We start from the raw sequence: 11,420 nt of genomic DNA, 5'->3' as shown, positions 1-11,420 counted from the left end.
AAGAAAGAAATGGAAAAGTTGTTCATGGTGGAAGTGTAATCCTCTTAGTTGGGTCACATGTTCAAGATTGACGACATTGACACATTAGTTGCATGTGCGTTGAAACATATGCCTATCTCCCATACTTAGTGACCGTCTCAATGGCATTTCCGATTTGTTTAGCGTCACTCGTTGTCGTTGATCCAGGTCTAATTATTCTATGATTTTCGAGTGTTTTCAAAAGATCGAACCTGTCTTTCAATTATATGGTTAGATTAAAATATTGTTCTTGATTGTAGCTTGAAGCACAACAGGATCCATGCTTGTTATATTGATCTTTCCGAACCTCTGGCCTTGCTTACAGGCTACTTCGGAGGTAAGTAAATCTGGCCAGTGTTCATACAACTTATCTTTTTCACCTTCATCCTGCAAAGGTTAGGAAAAATATTTATTATTCAACAGAGTGGAAGAGGAAAGAATTGACAGAGAAGAAACATGTAGAAATGCTCGAGTACATAACACTGTAATTTACCGTAAATTGTGTACTGGAAAAATGACACTGTATAGCCGTTGTCAAAATAATAGCCAAAAAATGTATATTTTTTTGTATATATATACATTCTATATGTTATATACAAAAATTATATTAACTTTATACACTTTTTCGGCTACTGAATGTAAATAGTTGGCTAGAAATGATAATACCCCAATTATATTGTACAAGTGAAAATAGCAGGGGCTAGCCAGTTTTCGGATTGGTAATTGAAAAATAGCTAACGTTTGCAAAGTCATTGCAAAATAGCCACTATTTTGCTGCAACACAGAAAGTTCCAGCATAATATAATGGAGATTAATGCACCTGTGTATGAGCTTCCAGCATATTATGCTAGAACTCCAATATATTATGCTGGAAGTTCACATGTAAAAAATTTGAACTCCAGTATATTATGCTGGAATATTTTTCGGATTTGTACCAGTGTTTTTATTCAGATTTATCTTTACACAAAATGTGACTAAATTTCGATTACTTTTGAAACTGTGGCTATTTTTCAATTAGCACTTGTAAATCTGGCTATTTTAGAATTTCGCGTACACAATGATCCTTTGTTTGGTCCAGTGTACGGTCCAGGCAATTTGCAGTTAACAAGCCAGTGGCCGTTGTTGTTAGCTGGCCGAAGCCCAAGGACTGTAAAGTTCCTTCGAACATCACCATTGCGAAAAGATGGTGGCCATTGCAAAACGAACAGCAGGTAGTCGAAAGCATAAACTGGGGAAAGAGCAAAAAGCATAAGGAAAATTACTACTGCTGCGATTTCAACATTGTTGTCATGGCCACGTTAGTTATGGGTTTGAAATGTCTCTCCGTTCTCCTTTTGATAATTACAAATTAACCTAACTATTTTTTTTTCATATAATCTTATTATGAAAGGGAAATGTTAAAATCTAACCTTAAAATATTTGATTTGTTTTAAATTTCTTGCCATTTACCTTTGAGTCCATGAAAATATCATTAATTTCGTCCCATATTTATACCTTCCTCTAATGGTTTTCCAACTTAGCTCTAACATTTGCGCGGTAGAGCTATACAGACCACCGAAAGATCTATATTTACCCATAACTCATAAGCTATCAAAATTGGTTATATATACCTCTTCAATAATTTGAAGTATACCACTGAACAATTGAAAATGTTCAAATATACTCTTGAAGAATTGTAAAGGCCCAAATATATCCTCACGTGGCTTTCACCGTAACAACCAAATGGCGAATTTTTCCACTTTAGAAATCATTTGTGGGAGAAACATACGAGACAAAAGATAATGATAATTGTAAAGGTCCAAATCTAAGGATTATGCATAAAATATGTCACGAATCAGGAACTTTTTCCTTCCAAAAGAACACAGAATTGTATTATGAATAATGGACACTGAGAACTGACTTTTCGTTATTCCAAAATTAATTCTCTTAGTTTCTCCTATTCTTCGGAAATACAAATTTTATCCTAGAAGTATAGAATGTAATATGAAATGAATACAAAATTAAGTAAAGGAAGTTCCCTAAGTTCTTTAGGGAAGATTAGCATCATTCGAAAAAGATATAACAATTTAGTAGATCTTAACATATGATATGGAAGAACAAAGATATTGACACATTTCAGTAACATTTGATGAGAAAGTGATCGTACAACCCATTATTTAAGGTTAATAAATATGGAGCACTTCATATACTATTAAATATTATATCCCGCAAGATAATCCCAAATATTTCTAGACATTTTTTAAAAAAAATTCTATATAAAATCTTAAAAGTATGTATAAAAATTATATATTTATATGTCGATTTGGTTCGAGTTATTTTTACTCAGTACCAAACCTAGTTATAGTTTTTAATCGGTTTGGTTTGACTTTTCAGTTAGGTGCGATTTTTCGATTCGGTTTGTACACCCCTAATTAGAACATTGGCATTACCAATAAACTAAGATGAGATATAAGAGTAGCTCAAACAATTATTTTAAACAAATGAAATAAATTTCAAGAACTAACAACATATATAAAACGAGAGAACTATGCTGGGACGGTTGTGGGTGAAAGAAAGCATGAGATGTTTCGCTTGTTGGATGAAACATTCCATGTGTTCTGCCCTACTAGGAATCACGTGGTGGGGGAAGTTGGGTTACATATCAACTTCTTTCATTGTCTTGGTTCGAAATTAGAGATGAATGAGAATTTCATAAGAAGAATACTAATTAATAATAGATAAGATAGAATAATTAACAATAAAAGATAAGATAAAGATTTGGATGTCAATTATTAGTTTGAGGCATGCTATGGAATTGTCTCCAGAGTAAATTTGTGTCACTGCCAATAACAAAGTGATGTTTTACTTTCAAGAGATAATCAACAACTCAATAATCTTTCAATGTGCAGTCAAGTAGAAACTTCAAAGGCTCTTAAATTTCTCAACTGCTTTTATAGAAATTAGAGGTAAATATGAATGCGCTAATTTTTCAAACTTAATTCGGAAAATACGGCTTAATGACGTAATTAAATTAGTATAGAAGTGTGTGCGATCTCACACGAGGGTAGAAAAATATTTATAACATGGTAGTAGTGTATGATACAAGTTTGGGTGTAAAGCTCCGTAAATATTAATATGTTATTTCCGGCTAATTACGTCTTTACTATATATTTGTAGCATTAATCAAGATAAACAATGATAAGGGAGTTTATTTTGATGATTGACAACGGAACTCAAGCATGAATTAGGTCCATCCATAATGTACACAGACACGGGCAGATTCGAGCATAAAGGATGCACGTGAGGAAGATAAGCTTAACTTGTTATATCTGATATCTCTTGATCGAAAAGGTTGCATAATTGATAAGGAGAATGACTCCTTACTCAAAGAGAACACTATCCAAGATAAGGAAGGAGTTAGAAGTAGAGGTTAACTAGAACTCTTCCACCAAGGAAGAATATAGCATTGAAACTAGTTATTTCCTATCTACTAACTCTATAAATTACAGGATGTTCTCAGGTTACATGCACGTACAAAAGCTGAAGTTAAACGTGAGTTTAGAGCAAAATAGCAAGTCATTTTGCAAGCAATTCTTGTGTGATTCAAGTGTGCGAACCTGAAGCTACATGAACTAGATAGAAGAACCAGTTCCAAGTGTCTGTCTTTTATTCTAATTCAATTGTAGTAGGTGATTTCAATTTGTACCTTTCAGCTTTATCTAGAAGCAATTGTATTAGGTACTCTGAATATCCAAGTTAGAGCTAACTTGAAGTTGTCGCAACAGTTAGAGGCTGGTTGTCACAAGGGGATTAGAGGTAATTTAGAGGTAATCCTTAGGTTTACAAAGAGTTTTTGTAAATGCTGTTTTGGCTCAGTCATTTAGTGAAGTGTTGGGGAAAATCCTACTGAGTAGTAGGTTGTGGTTTTTTCACCTTTTGAGCCGGGTGTTTTTCACGTAAAAATGCTTATGTTCTTTACTTTCCGCATTTATTATTTTCCCAATAGTACTTTAAGGAATACATAGAAGAACCAGGTCCTTCTATAATCTGTGTACGCAAAAATTGGACACCACATAAATCACCCCCTCTTGTGTGGCATTGAAGTATATAACAACAATTGGTATCAGAGCGGGTTATCCTTTAAGAGGCTTATACCTTAGGAGAAGATCAACATGAGTGCATCACCTGGAAACTGAGAAGGGCAATCCACTACTAGGCCATTACTCTTTAATGGTCAGTACTACTCTTGGTGGAAAAACAGGATGTGAGATCACATTATAGAAGAGGACTACTAGCTATGGGACATTGTCACTGATGGTCCATTAGCTACCTTGAAGAAAAATGCTGAAGGAGTAGATGTGCCAAAGACAAGAGCTGGCTGCACTGTTGAAGACTTGAGGAAATTGGAGAAGAATGCCAAAGCAAAGAAATGGCTTGTTTGTGGACTTGGTCCAGATGTGTACAGTAGAATCCAAGGTTGTACCACTACTAAGCAAATATAGGACACACTGCAAGTGGCTTATGAAGGAACACCTCAGGTGAAGAGACCTAGAGAAACTCTACTGTACTCTCAATACGAGAGTTTTGTTATAAAGGAAGGAGAAACCATTCAAGAGATGTACACAAGGTTCACTACACTCACAAATGAGCTGAAATCTCTTGGAAAGATTATTCCTGGCGAAGAAGGGGTCGAAAAGATATTGACTAGAGTCTTGCCTATCACTTGGGAGAGAAAAATCACTGTCATCTAGGAATTGATGGCTTTTGGAACAACTCCTGGCACGTTCGAGGATGAATGTATGTTTACGTGGGGGAGGATGTAACGACTCGACCGGTCATTTTGAGCATTTTCACTTCGCTCGTTTGTTTGAGGGCTGAGTAGCTCCGTGTGAAGTATTATGACTTATGTGAATCGTCGGTTTTGGTTTTCAGGTTATTTGGAATTGATTTGGAAGAATAATTCTCACCTAGAAGCTTTAAATTTGAAAGGTTTGACCAAGTTTTGACTTTTTAGAATTTGACCTCGGATTGGATTTCTGATGGTTCCGTTAGCTCCGTTGGATGATTTTGGACTTTAAAGCATGTCTGGATTGTGATTTGGAGATTCGTAGTAGAATTTGGCTTGAAATAGCGAAAGTTAGAATTTTGGAAAGTTTGACCGGGAGTGAACTTTTTGATATCGGGGTCAGATTCTGATTTCGGAAGCTGGATCAGGTCCATAATGTCAAATGTGACTTGTGTGAAAAATTTAAGGTCAATCGGACGTGATTTGATAGGTTTCGACATCGGTTGTGGAAGTTTCAAATTTCAAGTTCATTGATTTCGAATTGAGGTGTGATTCGTCGTTTCGATATTGTTATGTGTGTTTTGAGGCCTCTAGTAGGTCCGTGTTATGATATGAGACTTTTTGATATGTTCAAACAGGATCCCAAAGGGCTCGGGTGAATTTTTGATAGGTTTGGGTTGTGTTGCGCTCGTTTTTTATTAATATTTCGACGTTGTTTTTCAAGTATAAATGGTACTACATTAAGCAAATGAACTCTTATTTCTTTTTTTATTGAAGTATTAGATCTGTATCGTAATTATGGAGCCATATCAAAAAGAATCGTCGAATTTGGACATCGTATGAGGATTTTATGGTCATTTTACTAAGAATTGGGTTGCCATATTTTTCAGATAATTACGAAATTGCCACTGAATTCGTATTTAAAAATCTGCACTATTTTCAAATATTGAAACCAACATATCTCCTTCAATATAAGGTCAAATGGAGTGATTCAAGAGCCTAACTTGCCTAAAATTTCAAGGAATCTATTGGAGGCATCAAAAGTGAGTTTCAGGATCGTTTGGCATGACAATCGAGGCAGAATAGCTGGCAGAAAATATATAAAATTTGGTCTATTCATTTGGTCATATTTTGAGTTGGGGAGCTCAGATTTAGGCGATTTGGAGGTGATTTTTATCACAACCCAAACTGAAGGGCCACGACGGGCACCCGGTGCCTTACTCAATCGAGTACCAATGTAAAATATCTTTTTTATCATACTATCATGAGTAAATGAGCCAGAAAACCCGTCATGAGATAACAAGAATACAATATAAGGGAATACTCAATATATGATGACCCAACATAATATACAAACTTATACATGTGACATACGGGTCTATAAGGTCGACATGACCATTTGTAAACTCAAAATATTGGCCGATAAGGCCATACAAGTATTCAAATGTTATAATACTATAAATATAAATATACTAATTGACTTTAACCTAAAGATAAAAAAATATTTTTTTTTGTAATTTTTATTTTTTTTGTGATAAAAATAAAGTAAAAGAGAGCGATACTAAACCTAAACTAAATATTTACGCTAAAATGTGTAAAATTTTGGGGATGATCAAAAATTACATGTCTACAATAAAGAGCACGATTTATATAATTGTTTATCACTTTATATCAAATATTGGTTGCATAGTTTTTTGTAAAATCTAGTCTCAGGAACTTGAGTTAAAGAGTGTGATGACCTTTTAGGTCATCACTTGTTTTAAAAAGAAATTTCGTGTTCTGAGGCTTTGAAAACCTCATTTAGAATTACCTCGATTTGCGTGCGCAGTCCGGGCGCGTAGCCGGAAAGATTAAATATGAGAATCTGTGAAAAAAGATAAGTTTTGATTATAAAATGAGCTAATTTGACTTCGATCAACGTTTTGGGTAAACAAACGCGGACCCATGATTTGACGGTCCCGGAGGTTCCGTAGGAAATATGGAACTTGGGCGTATGCCCGGAATCGAATTCCGAGGCCCCGAGCCCGAGAAATGAATTTTCAAAGAAAATTATTTTCTGAAATTGTTTAAAGAAATTTGAAATGAAATTTGATTAGAACATGATGGTATCGGGCCCGTATTTTGGTTCCGTTGCCCGGTACAGGTCTTATATGATTTAATATATTTCTGTGGAATTTGGTGAAAAACGGATGTCATATGACGTGATTTGGACTTAAATTGCAAAGTTGATGTTTAAAGAAGTTTTGAGAAGATTTCATTGATCTCGAGATTTAATTTGATGTTCATGATGTTATTTTGAAGATTTGATTACACGAATAATTCCGTAGGATGTTCTTGAGGTTTTGTGTGCACTTGGTTTGGAGTCCCGAGGGCTCGGGTGAGTTTCAGAATGTTTTACACTTAGGAAAAGTTGCAGATTCAAAGAAGTTGCAAGTCTCTGAAGCCAGGTCTCGCGGACCGCGGTGGGGACTTCGCGACCGCGGTGGGATTTGTGCGGTCCGCGGTGAGCAAGGCCAAGCCTTCACGGCCGCGCTCAATTTCTCGCGGTCCATGGTGGAGCTCCGCGGTCGCAGTCTTTTTTATGCGGTCCGCGGAGAGGGTCTGAGAGGAGTATATTTAAACGGACTTTTCAGTTATTTTTCACTTTTCAAAACCCTAAAACATAAGAGGCGATTTTCCAAACGCTCCTTCTTCTCCCAAAACATTAGTAAGTGATTTTTAACTTATTTCTTCACTCCTTAACTTCTTTTAACAAGATTTCATCCTATAATCTAGGGTTTTCATGGTGGAATTGGGAATTTTGGATAAAACCTAAGAATATTGAAATTTGGGGATTGAGACCTCAAATTGAGGTCGGATTCCAAAATCAATTATATATCCGGGCTCGGGGGTAAATGGATAATCGGGTTTTGGTCCGAATTTCGGGTTTGGATCAAGCGGGTCCGAGGTCGATTTTTGACATTTTGGGGAATCTTTATAAAACCTATTTTCATGCATTAGAATTGATTCATTTAGCATTTATTGATATCGTTAAGTAAATTGTGGCTAGATACAAGCGAGTTGATGGTGGAAACAAGAGGTAAAGCCCATAACATCATTCGAACTTGTTCCAATCATCAAAACACCTCAAACAACATCAAATTACCCGAAATTCATTGAATTCAAGCCTAAGTTTTCTAAAAACTTCCGAAATATGTTTTCGATCAAAAACCCAACCAAACCACGTCCGAATGACCTGAAATTTTGCACACACATCCCAAATGACATAACGAAGTTACTGCAACTCTCAGAATTCCATTCCAACTTCTGGATCAAAATCTCACCTACCAACCGGAAATCGCCAAAATCTCAATTTCGCCAATTCAAGCCTAGTTCTATTCCGGACCTCCAAAACCAATTCCGATCACGCTCCTAAGTTATAAATCACCCAACGAAGCTAACCAAATCATAAAAATTCCATTCCGAGCTCATATACAAATAAGTCAACTCTTGGTCAAACCTTTTAAATTCAAAGCTTTCATTTGAGACTGTTCTTTCAAATTCATTCCGAATTTCCTTAAAACCAAAACCAACGATCTACATCGGTCATAATACATTACACGGGGCAAGTCATGCTCGAGAACTGGCGATCAAAGTGCAAAAGCTCAAAACGACCGGTCGGGTCGTTACAAGTGCATATTGTTGTAATGTTTGCTGACTGTGGGATCCTTTCTTTTTTATGTATATTTTTAAAGTTGATACACAAACACATTTTTGTTGTACTTTTGTATAAAAGTATAAATCGTTGTAATTATAATACAACTACATTTTGTTTCTATTCATATAATGAATGTTGTTAATGTGGAATTAGTAATATAAAAAGTGTTGGAGCACGAGGGAAAAATATTTATGTTTGTGATTTAATCAACTTTTGCAATTAATTGCTTTATATATATGCATGAAAATTTTATTCTCTTATCTCAAATATATTTACGAAGAAGATTAAGCATTTCATAATTTCATGTATTTGATCACGCGAAGCATGAATAAGTTGACTAGTGTAATCTATGTGCTCGACTCAGTTTCAATTTGTTTGTTTAATTTTTTTTAAAAAAATACTTTTGAAAGTTGAGTAATTTTAAATATTTTAAAGTTAGTGGTCTTAAACAAATCACAATACATGTGTGGCTATAAGAGCTTCTCATTAAAAAAATATAGGACGTATTAATCTTTTCGAAATGGACTAATAAAAAAATATAGGAATATACCAATCTTTTGAACATATTTCAATTAATTAAGTGAAAAGAATTATAGATAATAAAAGTTATTATTAAAAATACATATAAAAAGTAAAGGGGAATTGAGGAAAATAAACTTGATAGAAGGGGGAATATTAACATTTCTCTTTATATTTAAGCCTGATAAATGAAAGAAATAAAGAATTTTCTATTTAAAATTATACCAGAACAATTGCCTTACACATTCCAATAAAATAATAGTTTCGTTCTTAAAAATTAGCCGATTTGTGCGTTTTGAGCAATTTAAAATTAAATTCAAGTCAAATCTTGAGAGCCAATCTAGTTTCACACTCTATCTTTCGGCGCCACTTTCATTCTCTCTCTCTTTCTTTTCTTTCAGCTCTATGCTTCACAGTTATCTCATCGTCATCACCTGTCTACCATAGCTACCAGAATTGAGTAAATACTTCACTCCACCAAGAAAAACCACTATCGGTTCAATAAAATCTCGGTCAGAAAAGCCTCACCGGAAAACTTAAACAAAAGAGTTCTTTAAGATTTTTTGGTAGGTGATTTCTTTTTCTTCTCCTCCTAATTATTTTCTTTTTTCTTTTGTTTTGTTTCTAATAGTATTTATGAGTAAAGATTCAGTGGTGATATAGGGTTTTAATGATGATTGGATAATACTTATACTATTTTTTATATATACATATATCTGATATAGCAGTTATATATATATTGAATAATATTGTACAATAGGTGTATTATACTATAGATTGTGTATATACAAAACTGAAACACTATGTTTAAAGGTATTGGTGATTTAATAATACTTATTGATGGGGATTAAGGTTGAATCCAACCGTTTTGGAGTGAATGGAAAGGCAATGTCACGACCCCAACCCCGATCGTGATGACACCCAACATACTACTAGGCAAGCATGACCAACTAACAACCTCAATCCGTTTTCTTATGAAAATCATTATCAGCTAACACAGATAAATTGCTAAATCACCCTAATAAGAGTTTAAGACAACGAGTTAAATATGCGAAAATTCAGATGATAATACTACTACATAGCCCATACAGATCCGGTGTCACAAGTCTCGAGCGTCTAGTACAAGTTTAACAGCCTAATACATAATCAGTCTAGGAAATACGGATAAAACAAAAGGATAGAAGGGAGAGATCCGGGCTGCGGATGCCGTGCAGCTACCTCGATGCTCCCGGATATGAACTGATCGACTGAAAATCCTCACTCAGCCTCTGGAACACCTGGATCTGCATGCAAGGTGCAGTGAGTAATATGAGTACTCCGACCCAGTGAGTAATAAACATAAATAATGACTGAGAATAAGAAGTCACGGAAAAACACAAAGTAAGCTATAATGCGGCAGTTTAAACAAGTAATATGAAAGCAACAAACCAATGGAAATGAAATATGGTAATGCTACAACAAATAAGCAGTTAAGTAACAGACATATAAAGAAAATCAACACATAGAACGGTACCCTATAGTACCCGCTGCAGCGTGCAGCCCGATCCATATATTTCGTCGACGGTGCTTACTAGGGGTGTGCAGACTCCGGGAGGGGCCCCTTATGGCTCAAGCGCAATATCAAGCCATCTCATGGAATCAAATCTAGGCCCTCGGCCTCATATCAATATCAGTATAACACTTCTATGGCGCACAACCCGATCCCATAGTATCCTCACATCCGTCCCTTGGCCGTACTCAGTCCAGAAATCATATAAGCCCATCCAGCATTAGTAAAACAGTAGTTCTCAGCCGAAAACATCAATTAATATATCATTTTAGTTTCAGAACCGAGTAAAAGTGGCTAAGTTGCAAAACAGTGGAAAACAGTACGACTGAGTTCAAGTAGTAAGTCACAACAGTGAGGAAATAGTGTTAAAACTCCCCGGAGGGTTCAGATAGTTGGCACGAAGCCCAAATATGGCAATCAGTCCAAATAATGATGATAACAAATAAGCTTTAATCAAATACGCGGTAAAAACATTCCCTAGGATGGACCAAGTCACAATCCCAAATAGTAAACGACCCCACGCTCATCATCAAACGCGTGTCTCACCTCAATATAACACTACGATATGCAAATCCGGGGTTTTAAAGCCTTAGAACATCATTTACATTCATTACTCACCTCGAACCGGCAAAAACTCTAGCTCGCTACGCCTTTGCCTCTCAAATCGGTCTCCTCACATGTCGAATCTGACCAAAACCAGAACGAATACGTCACAATATGCTAAGGTAACATAACCCAAGCGAAAAAAATCGAAAAATATCAAAAATTCTGAAATTAGCAAAACCCGAGCCCCAAGCCCACTTCTCAAAACTCAGAAATTTTCACATCAACGGGTTCCTTATCCTTCCACGAGTCCATACATGTCAAGAGTT

The sequence above is a fragment of the Nicotiana tabacum genome, chromosome 22 (genome assembly GCF_000715075.1).
Source record: "Nicotiana tabacum cultivar K326 chromosome 22, ASM71507v2, whole genome shotgun sequence".
Taxonomy (NCBI): domain Eukaryota; kingdom Viridiplantae; phylum Streptophyta; class Magnoliopsida; order Solanales; family Solanaceae; genus Nicotiana; species Nicotiana tabacum.
The sequence above is the reverse complement of the archived record's forward strand: the minus strand, read 5'-3'. Positions refer to the sequence as shown.